Genomic DNA, 12,875 nt, shown 5'->3' with positions numbered 1-12,875 from the left:
TTTAGGTCTCTCTCAACCACTCGTGGCAAAGTGGCAAAATCCACAACTTTTTATAACTTCTCTGTGTCCTTCCCTCCTCTGCTACCCCCAAATGCTCAGGGCTTTCTCACTCTCCCGCATCAAGAGTGCCCTCACCCCATGCGTGCAGCCCTGTTCCTGCAACGCCACATGTCTGTCCCCCAGTCATGACCCACTTGACCAGTCGCATCCTTTCTGTCCCCTTGAAGCTACCTGGTGGGTACGTTCTGTCTGATCTCTTTTCTTAGGAGGCTCTGCATAGGTTTTTTCCTCTCTGCTCTCAGAAATCAGGGAGGGGGTGAGGACAGAAAAAGCCATGCTGGCAGTTCTGAAATGGTTATAGGTAGGAGAAGGATGAAGTCTGAAAATCCCCACACATTAAACATTGTGTGCCCTCTCACACAAAGGGAGGTATCGTCCCCGTGGTCGGTGTCACGCACGAAATGTCCAGCACCCTGAGGGCCCACGGTACCCCAGAGCCATCACTGCCATCGTCAGCACAGCAAGGACCTTCCAAATGGGCTGCCGCAGCAGTGATATTACAAATGGAAGCGAAATGGGGGCGAGGAGCCCACAGGGGTGAAACGCGAGTCGCTTTGCCCTCCGAGGCTGGCATCTGCAGCCCAGCTGATGGTAGGAGCCCTGACGCAGCTTTGATGTGAGGCAGACAGACACGTCTGCAGGAAGGCTGCGTCTGCAACCGCAGGGACGGGGATGGAGTCTAACTGCTCAGCTCCCGCGGCAGCGGGAGCCGCGACTCTGAAAGTCTTCAGTAACCGAAGCATTAAGATAACGGAAAAATAATGACGCACACAAGACAATTGCGTTCATTATAATGTAGGAATTGAATCAGAACGTCTTTTTCCCCACCCCCCTCTGTGTAGTTCAGAGAAGACTCTTTAAGCTCTCTCTCAGGATGGGGAGTGTTTAACTAAATTCTACAACTTTAGTTCATTATCTACGAAAGCTTAGAACTTTTTCTTTTTTTTTTTTTTTGGCCACGTGGTTTGTGGGATCTCTGTTCCCCAACCAGGGATCGAACCCGGGCCCTCGGCAGTGAGAGCGCGGGGTCCTCACCACTGGACCGCCAGGGAATTCCCAAAGCTTAGAACTTTATACACGTGGCAAGATGGGTTAGCTTCCCTCTCTGCCCCTTTTCTGCCAAACTGCATCACTCCTGGCAGAGTTCCTGGGAGTCTCTCACAAGATTAATAAAAAGACGGAAAACTTCTGTTGGTGGCGGTGGGGTGGGCAGCATAAAAGCACATTAGAATTAAGCAGGTGCATTTATTTGTCCTCTAAAAGATCCAGTCTGACAAATCAAAAGGAGCCAAAGCTTCCCACAGCTAAGTGCTTGCCACCTCCTCTGCAGAACGGAGCCTAGAGTGATCCTCAGAGCCTGAGGCCTCAACTTACAAATCTGGGATGCAGCCAGGAGCCCTGGGGTGAGAAAGGGCCGCGGGTGATCATGGTGGTGAGACAGGGAAGGAGCCTCTGGAAAGAAGAGGAAAGTCCAGGTGTGCACCTGGTTGAAGTGTTTGCACTGCCCTTTGGACACCGAGTGGGTAGTTAGCCAAATGTAAGGTGGTGGTTCAAGTAATGCATGTACCTAGGGCCCTAAATAGCCTTATAACTAAGTATGTCACAAGCACTCAGTTGCATAAAGTTTTACTCCATCAAAATGTTAAACTAGAGGAGCAACAGTTTCCCTTGAAAGGGGCAGGGGCGATAGGATTAATATTTTAACAGTCGCATTGTTGGTGGTGGTCCAGTTTTGCTTTTGTCATCCAGCCACAAACGTTTGATGACAGCTCTGGCTCTGCATTACTTGACTTTATGACCTCTCGTGGGTCAATCGTATCCTCCGCCAAAAGATATATTTATGCCTTAACCCCTGGTACCTGTGAATAAGACTTTATTTGGAAACAGGGTCTTTATAGATGTAATCAAGTTAAGATGGGGGGTCATACTAGATTAAGGTGAACCCTAAATCCAATGGCAGGCATCTTTATAAGGAGAGGGAGATTTGGAGTCAGGGACACACACAGGAATGAAGGCCATGGGAGGACGGAGGCAGAGACTGGAGTGATGCCAGCCAAGGACTGCTGGCCATCACCAAAAGCTGTGAAGAGGCCGGCAAGGATTCCTCCCTAGAGGCTTCAGAGGGAGCACGGCCTTGCTGACTCCTTGATTTCAGACTTCTGGCCTCCTCGACTGTCAGAGAATAAATTCCCGTTGTTTTAAGCCATACAGTCTGTGGTGAATTGTTATGGCAGCCCCAGGACACTGACACATGACCTTAAGGTAATTGCTTAACTTTTCTGATCTCCTTCCTCAAGTCTGTATTAGGATGGTTCCCTCTTTTCTACATCCTCATAGCTTCCTCTGTGAACTTCCCTTGAAGCCACATGCAGCATTCAGCAGCCTTTCTGTTCTTATGTGTCTAGTTTTCTTTCCAGAATCAGTCAATAGCTCTGTGAACACTGGGCTAATGTATTGATCTCATTTATTCCTCTGTTCCTGTGGCCATCCCAATGCCAGGAACACAGTAGATGGTTGGGGGTAAATATTTGGGGGGGGTGTATAAACGTTAATAGCAATGCATAAGAGTGTGTTGTAAGGATAGTAGCAGAACACTCCTGGCTAGTGATTGTTTTATAAGTAAAGCTAAACTAGGATATTGGGCGTTACTTAAGCCTGGGTGGTGGCTGAAACGAAGAGAGGAAAAGGAGGGCAGCAGTCAGCGAGCTGTTGGGGTGTGTATGGAGGTTGTTCAGGCTGAAGACTCCAGAGGCTGATACAGAATGTCCTCTGGGAGCAAAGCAGCTGCCAAGTGTTAGTAGCTCGGCCAGTTTTATCTCCACAAGGCCACACATTGTCAGGCGTCTTCACAAACGATTCACCTCCCCAGGCCTTTAGCTCACGCAACCCACTCGTGGATCTTAGGAAAGTGCCCTGAGGACATTGGTGATTAGAGGACCTTCACCCCAAGAGTAAAACTTTTCCGACTCGGCCACACATCAGTTTTACTAAACACAGATTGATGAAAAGATATGTTGGAAAGAAAGTAGAAAGCTATGGGACAAGCAGAGGGGCCCAGTCAAGACTCTTGGATAGTATGAAAAAGGCCACGAAGGTAGACAGTGGTCTGCCTTGAACAGGTTGTATTATCTGGTTATCGTCCATGCAGGAAGATGAGATGGGGGGCGGTTAGGATAAGGTACTATGTCCCAAGCCTTTCTCCTTTAACTCTTGCATTAGTTGAAATGTTTCCTCATTTTATTTTACAACAGTAGGTATAGAATTTAGGCACAGAATACATTCTCTTAGCCGTGTTATTTCAACCTGGTTTCTGACAATGAAAGAGTGTTTTAGTTCCTGGGACAAGAATATATTTCGCCTTTGCCCCCAGTTGCTGGTACAGAGCTAAAATTCTTGATTCCCTGAGTGTTAGGGGTGAGAGGAGTCTCTTCTGTTACTCATAATAAGCCCCTTTTAACCATACCTAAGTTTATGTTAATGAGGTGACTCTTTTTTGTTTTGTCCGATGTTTATTCAAAATATTACAGCACAGAAGAAAGAGCCAAACGGCTCCACGTGGTGTTTTGAAATTCATCCCAACTGTTGGCTGAGTAAGCGACCTGCAGATTGGACAGACTGCCAAAGTCTAAGAACTTCAGCATTTTCTCACCGTCAGGTTCTACTTCAATGATTTCTTGATCGAGGGCTGAGACCTCAGGCACGTAATCAATCTCTCCTCTCTCTCACCTCCTCCTGCAGCTTGATGGAGATACGTCTCACTGGGTCTCTCTGAATCTGCTTCATCAGATGTGTGATGTAGCCTGCGATCTCGTTGCGGAGCTTCTTGCTGGGAATCATGCGATCTCCTCGCACATGAGCTTGTTGGCGTGGAAGGCATTGCCCAGGCGTGTATAGTACTTCTCGACAATGACCCGGGCCGACTTCTTCATGGTTTTGGCGTGAGAGCCGCCCACGTTGGTGGGTCCTTGGTAGAAGAGCAATGAGGTGACTCTTTATGGACCCCTAGATGGTTTCAGGGTGGAACTGGTTGCCAGAGGAACCAAGCATGTGGTTAGAAGGTTGGAACTTGCAGCCTACCCTCCCCTCCAATTCTGCGACGGGAGAGGAGTTAGACATGGTGGTCAGTCACCGATGGTCAATGATTTAACCAACCATGACTGTGCACTGGAGCCTTCATAAAAATCCCTAGGTGATGGGGTGTGGAGAGCTGCTAGGTTGGTGAACGCGTCGCAAGTTCTGGGAGGGCGGTGCACCCAGAGGGGGCATGGAAGCCCTGTGCCCCTACAGACCTTGGCCTAGGCATCTCTTCTAAATGGCAGTTCCTGAGTTATGTCCTTTCATAACAAACCAGTAATAGTAAATAAACTGTTTCCCTGAGTTCTGCAGGCCATCCTAGCAAATTGTGGAACCTGAGGAGTGGGTCGTTGGAACCCCTGAATTACAGCCAGTTGGTCAGAAGTACGGAAACTGGCGTCTGAAGTGAAGGCAGTCTTGTGAGACTGAACCTTAAACCTTTGGGTCTCTGCTAACTCTGGGTAGTTAGTGTCAGAATTGAATTCAATTATAGGACTACCAGCTGGTGTCTGGAGAATAACGGACTAGGTCGTTGTGGGAATAAAGCCCACCCATTTGGTGCCAGAAGGTTTGTGAGTACAAGCAGTTCAGAGTTTCTGACAACAAAGTGTTCTTATCATCATGCATTATTATGTACTATTATTAATAAATAGTATTTGTCAAGTTTTTTTATAGTTTACAAAATATGTCTAAACAAACAATATCATTTGATGCTTACAGCACAGTAAGGTTGTATTATTAGTACCCGTTAGTATTATTGCTTTCATCTCCATTCTCCAGGCTCAGGGTTGTAAAGCTCATTTAGTCCAGGGTTTGTGACCCCAAATCTATTATTCTTCTCCTAGTGCCTCTGCAATATTACCCCAACACCTAGTGGCTAAGTCACTACTTCTACTACACTGCAGGTGTTAGTTCAGTTCTTCCAAATGCCAAGGCCAAGATGGGATTAGCTGTGCCTGACACACCTGTGAAGGGGAGGTAGCTGGGAGACCCATAAGGTGCCTTCTTGGGTCTGACACCCGTGAATGAGGCGGGAAGGAAGAAAGGTAGGGTGGCAGAGTCTTAGACGACGCTGCAGTCCCAAGAGAGTTTTAGCAAGACATTGGGGCGTTCTCAAGCTCAAGTGTGTGTGAGAGGAGTCCTGCATCTTGCAGGAACGGGTCTGTCTTGGTGTCCCTGACATGCTCGTCGGCTGGGAACAGCCTGAGGGAAGTGAAGTGTGCCTTCAACAAACTCGGGGCCAGATTCAGGGCCAGCGTTTGGGGCTGAGTCGATTTTGCTTCCAAAGAAGGAGATCTGAGTGGCCTTCTCTGGGCTACTATGTTCTGCTCTATGAGAGTGAGGTAAAAGTGTTGCTGTGTAGACTTCCCTGGTGGTGCTGAAGTGTGCCTTCAACAAACTCGGGGCCAGATTCAGGGCCAGCGTTTGGGGCTGAGTCGATTTTGCTTCCAAAGAAGGAGATCTGAGTGGCCTTCTCTGGGCTACTATGTTCTGCTCTATGAGAGTGAGGTAAAAGTGTTGCTGTGTGGACTTCCCTGGTGGTGCAGTGGTTAAGAATCCGCCTGCCAATGCAGGGGACACGGGTTCGAGCCCTGGTCCGGGAGGATCCCACGCGCTGTGTAGCAACTAAGCCCGTGCACCACAACTGCTGAGCCTGTGCTCTAGAGCCTGTGAGCCACAATTACTGAGCCCATGTGCCTAGAGCCTGTGCTCCGCAACAAAAGAAGCCACTGCGGTGAGAAGCCCGCACAACAAAGAGTAGCCCCCGCTCTCTGCAACTAGAGAAAGCCCGCCGGCAGCAACAAAGACCCAATGCAACCAAAAATAAATAAATAAAATAAATAAATTTATTTTAAAAAAAAGTGCTGCTATGATATTCACCCAGGAGAGGCACATGAGAAAATTCAAGCAGGAGGAAAGAGGATCTGTCTTTGCAGTTCTCAGCAAAGAATGCAGTCCTAAGGGAGGACTCGAGTTTTCCCCTCCCAATCAAATCTGTGAACACCTTCAGGCTGAAGGACAAAAGTCTCCCCCTCACTTGCCAGAGATTTGAGTGGAGTTCATTTTTGTCGTTAGACCGTACGCTGCAGCTCTTGGAATCAACTCAGCAGTTTTTCGGATTTTCTCCTGATGAAAATTTATAAAGAAGATCCAAACTGAGGGGTTTCCCTTTTTCTTCCTGGTAATAGCCTTGGTCAGTGGGAAGGAAGAGGCTGCAGACGTCTGAGTGTGGGACTAACTGAAAGTATCCGCTGCAACTAATGACACGAAGGGGGATGGAACAGGAATGTCAGAATTCTCAGAAGTTTGGCCAAACTTTTTAGAATAGGGGTCTACACCCGCTGCATCTGCTTTTTTGCTCTACACTCACTTCCCAGCTCCTTTCACTCTGTCTTGGATTTCTGAATTACTCCCTGGATGTCACAGATGACTCCCTGCACACCAAATGGAACAACTTTTATGTCTATTACTGATACAAGTGTTATTATTATCACTGTGATTTTCTTGTTGTTCCCAAGGGGGAAACACCTCTTCCCCCTCCTCCTCCTCCTCCCCCCCCCTCCTCCTCCCCCCCCCATCCTCCTCCTCATGGCCAAAGCCATGATTCTCCTCCAAACTTCAGGAGAGCCAGGCTCTGGCAGCCAAATGAAGCACAAAAACCGTTATTCAATGAAGAAATGCAGGGCTTTTGTGTACTGCATATGTTTTGTGATGGGGGGTGGGGATTGGTCAGTTTGTGTTCAGATGTATTTATCTCCAGACTCTCTGGGATGATTGAAAGAGCTCAGCAGGGAGCTGAGTTGAGTCAGACTCAGACACCAGTTCCTACTCCCGTCCCATCACTTCCTTCCATTGTGCTGTCTTAGGACATTCTTCAACTTTTCTGAATCAATATTTCTTTAGTTGCAAAATAGGGGTGATTCCCAACTCACAGAGGTCTTAGGGAGATTTGATATAATAATATTATGTGATGATATGATACGATGTACTGCAAACATGAGAGGCACCCAACAGCCAGGACCATTGTGTACAGCTGCACAGGTTGTACACTGTGCAATGCCAAGGGTGCCATTTACACAGTTTCTGCATCACCATTTGCAGCAGCCCCATCCCCTAATGTCAGTTCCCTTCATCTCCTTTCCTCTAAGTCAGAGTAAAGATATAGTGAAACGATTACAGGGCAACTTCATAACTATACAGCCAGAACAGATTCATTAAAACAAAAAGTGATGCTCTTCTGCTTCCTTTACTTGACAAAAAGGAGTCCATTCATTTATTGGCTCAACATTCAATGATCACTTACTAAGTGCTAGGCAGGCTAGACCCACAATAGGGGTTTCTGTTTCATTTCTGTAGAGTTTTTTATACCCTTTCCCCCCTGTATCCTCACCCCAGAATGAAAGCAAAAGCTGTTTCCATCCAAGACCATGTTACTTGCTCTGGGGTTGGGGGGGTCTCTTCCCAAACTCAGTCTGTGTCTCTTCTCTCACCAGGAGACCTCACACCAAGCCCCCCACTGTGTGCCTGGTCTGTCGGTCCTCAGGGGACAGAGAGATTTGGGGTCACTGAGGTATTCAGTGCTATAGTATCTGAGCACTAGGAAAGCCTGCAGAATTCCACATGGCTTTGACTTTCTGTCTCTTATGAGCCTGGCCATCTGCATTTATTCATGTTTCTTCCTAAAGCTGTCAAGAGATGCTTTCAGGACCTTCCTTTCAGACATTAGTCAAATGTGTGAAAGCTGAAAATAAATAACATGTTTTGGAAGAGGGCTTCTGTTCTCTGAGAGATAAATTATGAAATTTCTACTTAGACCTGCATTTTAGGCATGGAAAAATATAGGCAATATTTTTCCTCCATTTTGTACATGCTCTTCAAAATCAAATATATATTGCTTTCTATCTTTGTCTCAATTGCAATACACTTATAAGATCAATAATTCTTACCATTAATATCAGACCTTTAGTTTTTCATTTCCACTAATTTTTAAAATTTTTATTTTATTGAAGTTTAGCTGATTTACAATGTTGTGTTAATTTCTGCTGGACAGCAAAAGTGATTCAGCTATACATATATATGTATCTATATTCTTTTTCATTATGACTTATCACAGGATATTGAATATAGTTCCCTGTGCTATACAGTAGGGCCTTTTTGTTTCTCTATTCTATGCATAATAGTTTGCATCTGCGAATCCCAGACTCCCAGTCCATCCCTCCCCAACCCCTCCTCCCCCTTGGCAACCACAAGTCTGTGTTCTATGTCTGCGAGTCTGTTTCTGTTTCATAGTTAAGTTCATTCATGTCATATTTTAGATTCCACATATACGTGACATCATATGGTGTTTGTCTTTCTCTTTCTGACTTACTTCACTTAGTATGATAATCTCTAGGTCCATCCATGTTGCTGCAAATGGCATTATTTTGTTCTTTTTTATGGCTGAGTAGTGTTCCATTATATATATGTACCACGTCTTCTTTATCCATTCATCTGTCAACGAGCATTTAGATTGTTTCCACTAATTTTTATATAACAATTTTAAAATGCAATTAGGTGCATAAGTACACATGGATGTAGAAAGACAGCACCCAAACCCTGCTGGAGCTTGGCAAGTAGTGCCACCATGCTCAGTCCTACCTGGTAATTTATCAAACACTCATGTGATGGAATATTATACAGCCATTAAGAGAGATGAAAAGATGTGCATATGCATTTATACAGAAAAACATGTACAATGATACACTATTAAATAAAAAGCTAGCTATAAAACAGTATATACAACAAAATCCCATTTTAATTGTATACTGTTATATAGGCTATAAATAGCTAATATTTATTGAACACTTACTAGGTACCAGGCACTGATTTAAGATTTTACTCATGTTATCTCATTGGATCCTCCTCTAAAACACTGTAAGGAAGATACTATTTTTATCCCAATTATACAGATGAGAAAATTGAATCAAAGTTTGAGTGAATTGTCCAGATCACTGAGTCAGTAAGTAATGGAGTGCTGACTCTGGACCCGCATATGCTCTTAGCCACCAGGCTATACTATATAAACCTCCTCAAAGTTGAAAGCAAGATTAACAGTGGTTATTTCTTGCTTTAAACCCATTCTTGAAATGGGTCATTTTCATCTTTAAGCTTACCTGCTTATATAAAACCCATTTTATCTTACGTAAAATCCATATCTTATATAAAATTCATATATATACAGATAGAGAGAATTATATATGTATATAACATATTTATATATAAATATTTGTATATATTTATATATAAATATATTTGTATATAACATATTTGTATATAACATATAACATATGAATGTCTTACACTGGAAAAATAACCAGTTAATAAGAATTAGATAAAAGAATACAATCTGTGAAAGGACTTTTACAAATCTTTCTTTCTGTCTATTGAGCTCTAGATGTATTTCAGGGCCACTTTGCAGCATTATTCCTCCGCCTGTAATCTTTTTAAATACTCCAAGGCCTAATTGTTTAGTTGCTTAATGAAAGAGATTCCTTTTGAGATTCTCTAACAAGCTTAATAATGCCTTTCAAAAAGAGCTGAGTAACCAGTTAAATGGAATTATATAGTCATGACTATTTGCTGTTATAAGTCGATTCTGATATTTTCAAACTTTGTAATTGGTTGTGCCTTTTCTGACTCTGGGGCAAATGAACATGTCATACTTCTCGGTTTGTCAGCACAAAAGAAAATTGTTGTAAAGCTTTGCTTCCTGGTATATATTTCACTGTGAGATGTTAGAAAACATGCCGTTTCAAATGCTGAACAGACACTTTTACAAAAGGTCATGCTGACCATTGGAAAATTAGCTGGTGAATATAATTCCATTTGTCTTAGCAGTTCAATTAATCTTACAGTTTTAGGGTATGTGAGTACGGTGCAGGGGAGCAAAATCAATACGATGCCTAGAGTACAATCTCTGAATTTGAAGCAGCACAGCTTTCCTTAGGATCAGAGGAAAATGACTAGTGAATGTACCAGAGCTGTGGCTTTATGGAATGTGATTACTGGGGAGGTCTGTCCAGGGCCATTACCCAACAGCTAGTTATCTCTGTTCAAGCTTAGAGCTTAGATCTAGGAGTCTGGCATCATCCTTTGGCAGGTTACACTTGGAGACAGAAAATTCTCATTCCCTGGTCCTAGCTTTAGCTCATTTATCTTTAAGGTTTATTGACAGAGATAAAGGACAATTGCATATTTTTAAAGAGGATTTTGGGGCATGAAAATACAAAGTTCTCAGTATTGGTGTTTTTTTATCCCAGCAATTGCTTTCTTAATGCTGGAGGAGATGTGGGTATAAGCTGGGTTCCCCAAGAGAGAAGCCTGCCCAATACTAATAGCTGCATTTATACTTCCACCGTAGAAGTCATCACAGACTGCCTGGTATTAGCTGTGTGTACGTATAGAACACAGCTTTAATAATAGTAATAAGAGCAGCTGTAATGATTTCCTGCTACGTGACACTCGCTAATAAGCTCTTTACATACGTTTGTTTCGTTAATTTCATCCCATCACCTGATGAGGCAGATCCTCCTTATTATCCGCATTTGTTCATGAGGACATGGGGGCTCTGAGAGGCGAAGCCACTTGTCCAAGGTTACAAAAGCTGCTGCAGAGGAGCAGAGTCGAGGCTCACAACCACGTGTGCCCAAACTCCAAAGCCCCTGTGTGTTAATTCTCTATGCCACGCTGATGTGGAAGACAGCCAGGTGGGGTATACTGCAGCATGGCTAGTGCCAGGGGTTGATGAGGTCGGGGGGAGAAGAAGGGATCATTGTAGTAGCAAACCTGGGAACTTTGTTTTCAATTTATTGTTCCCCGACCCTGACTCCTACCAACCCAATACACTTCTGGGGAGAAGCCAGGGACCGACGGTCACCCCTACGGTCACCCCTGACTGTCAGAGAAAAGTCCTGCTGCTATCGGTAGGAGAGGAATTCAAGCAAATTGTCAGCTATTGTTTCAAATTCTACCACAGGGGCCATTTCATTATTTAAAAGATTGCATTTGTTTTCAGAGGTACAATTGGCATTTCAAATAGACAACGGCCCTTGCTCAGTCAGCCTGAGTCTGCCTCCAGGTCTCACAGAAACTTCAGAAAGAAATAAGCATACTGGCTGTATCAATTTACACTCCCACTAACAGTGCAAGAGGGTTCCTTTTTCTCCACACCCTCTCCAGCATTTATTGTTTGTAGATATTTTTGATGATGGCCATTCTGACTGGTGTGAGGTGATACCTCACTGTAGTTTTGATTTGCGTTTCTCTAGTGATTAGTGATGTTGAGCATCCTTTCATGTGTTGGTTGGCAACCTGTATGTCTTCTTTGGAGAAATGTCTATTTAGTTCTTCTGCCCATTTTTGGATTGGATTGTTTGTTTTTTTGATATTGAGCTGCATGAGCTGCTTGTAAATTTTGGAGATTAATCCTTTGTCAGTTGCTTCATTTGCAAGTATTTTCTCCCATTCTGAGGGTTGTCTTTTTGTCTTGTTTATGTTTTCCTTTGCTGTGCAAAAGCTTTTAAGTTTCATTAGGTCCCATTTGAAAAAGAAAAAAAGAAAGAAAGAAGCAGACCCAGGGTCGGGTTAGAGAAGAATGAAACCAGTGGGAGGGGTCCTAGCCAGGCTAGGAAATCTGAATAGATTTCTCCAAAGTAAGCTTTCCTTTTTCTGTATGCATTTGCTCTGTATGATTGTAAGTGTTATGAATTGCTTTATAGTAACCATTATGGTTTTCCATATTTTTTATGCTTAGTCTACACTACAAACTTTTGTTTGGTTTGATGGTTTGGATACACACACACACACACACACACACACACACATATACACACATAGAGTTTCTCATATTTAAACAGGGATAACAATTATCTTACAAATAGTGGTTAGGATGGGAAAAAAATATAGATAAAGTTCTCTAGCATAATGGGTGACACATAATTGTTACACAATTCCAAATTTTCTACAGGAACTAAATAGTATTTTATAACTGACAGAAAATAAATGCAAACTTTTAATTTAAAATTTCTTCAGTTATTCCACAATTGAGAATTCAACTAATGGGTCTGTGTGTATGTGTCCCAAACGTGTACACACACACACACACACACACACACACACACGTATATTGCTTGAAAGCATAAAAAGTATATTTTCTAATAGCTGCTATTTAAGAGCTATCAAAGCTCCAAGAAAAGAGATCACCTTTTTATAAGTATTTCAGCTTATGATGGTTACTTGCATAAATTATTTTTTTTAATTGATTTCCTGGGATTGACCGGCACTTAATGAACTTACTCCATCACAGAAGAGCATAAGGAGAGAGTGTTTGTCATTTTTCTGGGGATCTGTCACAGTTTTGTTGAGTTTCTTTTGGTGGCAAATATCAGAAACTCACTTCAAATTAGCTTAAGTGCAGAGTGGAATTTACTGGAAGACATTGAGGTAGTAACTCCTGAAATCAAAGAAAAGGCCCAGTGACCCAGAGGTCAGGAGAGGAGGAGTGAAGGAGGAACCTCTAAACCCCGGTTTGTGGGCTTTCCTTCTGGAGCCTCATCATCCTCATCACTCAGCCCTCTTTTCCCATTTGCATTGTTTCTTGATCTCAGTGCTTGAGAGAGAAGAGCTGAGTGGTCCAGCTTGGGTCAGGTGTCCATGCCTACTCCCATCACCTGTGACCGGGAAGGCAGGGTCTCACTGTAGAA

The 12,875-nt window shown here is 43.6% G+C and overlaps 1 pseudogene; it reads right to left on the bottom strand.

Annotated features, from left to right (window-relative positions):
* Positions 1 to 557: 557 nt before the first annotated feature.
* LOC114484608 (40S ribosomal protein S17-like) lies at positions 558 to 4,761 on the bottom strand (annotated as a pseudogene).
* Between the last annotated feature and the right edge of the window lie 8,114 nt (positions 4,762 to 12,875).

This window comes from Physeter macrocephalus, chromosome 20 (genome assembly GCF_002837175.3).
Source record: "Physeter macrocephalus isolate SW-GA chromosome 20, ASM283717v5, whole genome shotgun sequence".
Classification (NCBI taxonomy): domain Eukaryota; kingdom Metazoa; phylum Chordata; class Mammalia; order Artiodactyla; family Physeteridae; genus Physeter; species Physeter macrocephalus.
Note: the sequence above shows the minus strand (reverse complement) of the source record. Positions and strands in the feature narration are given on the sequence as shown.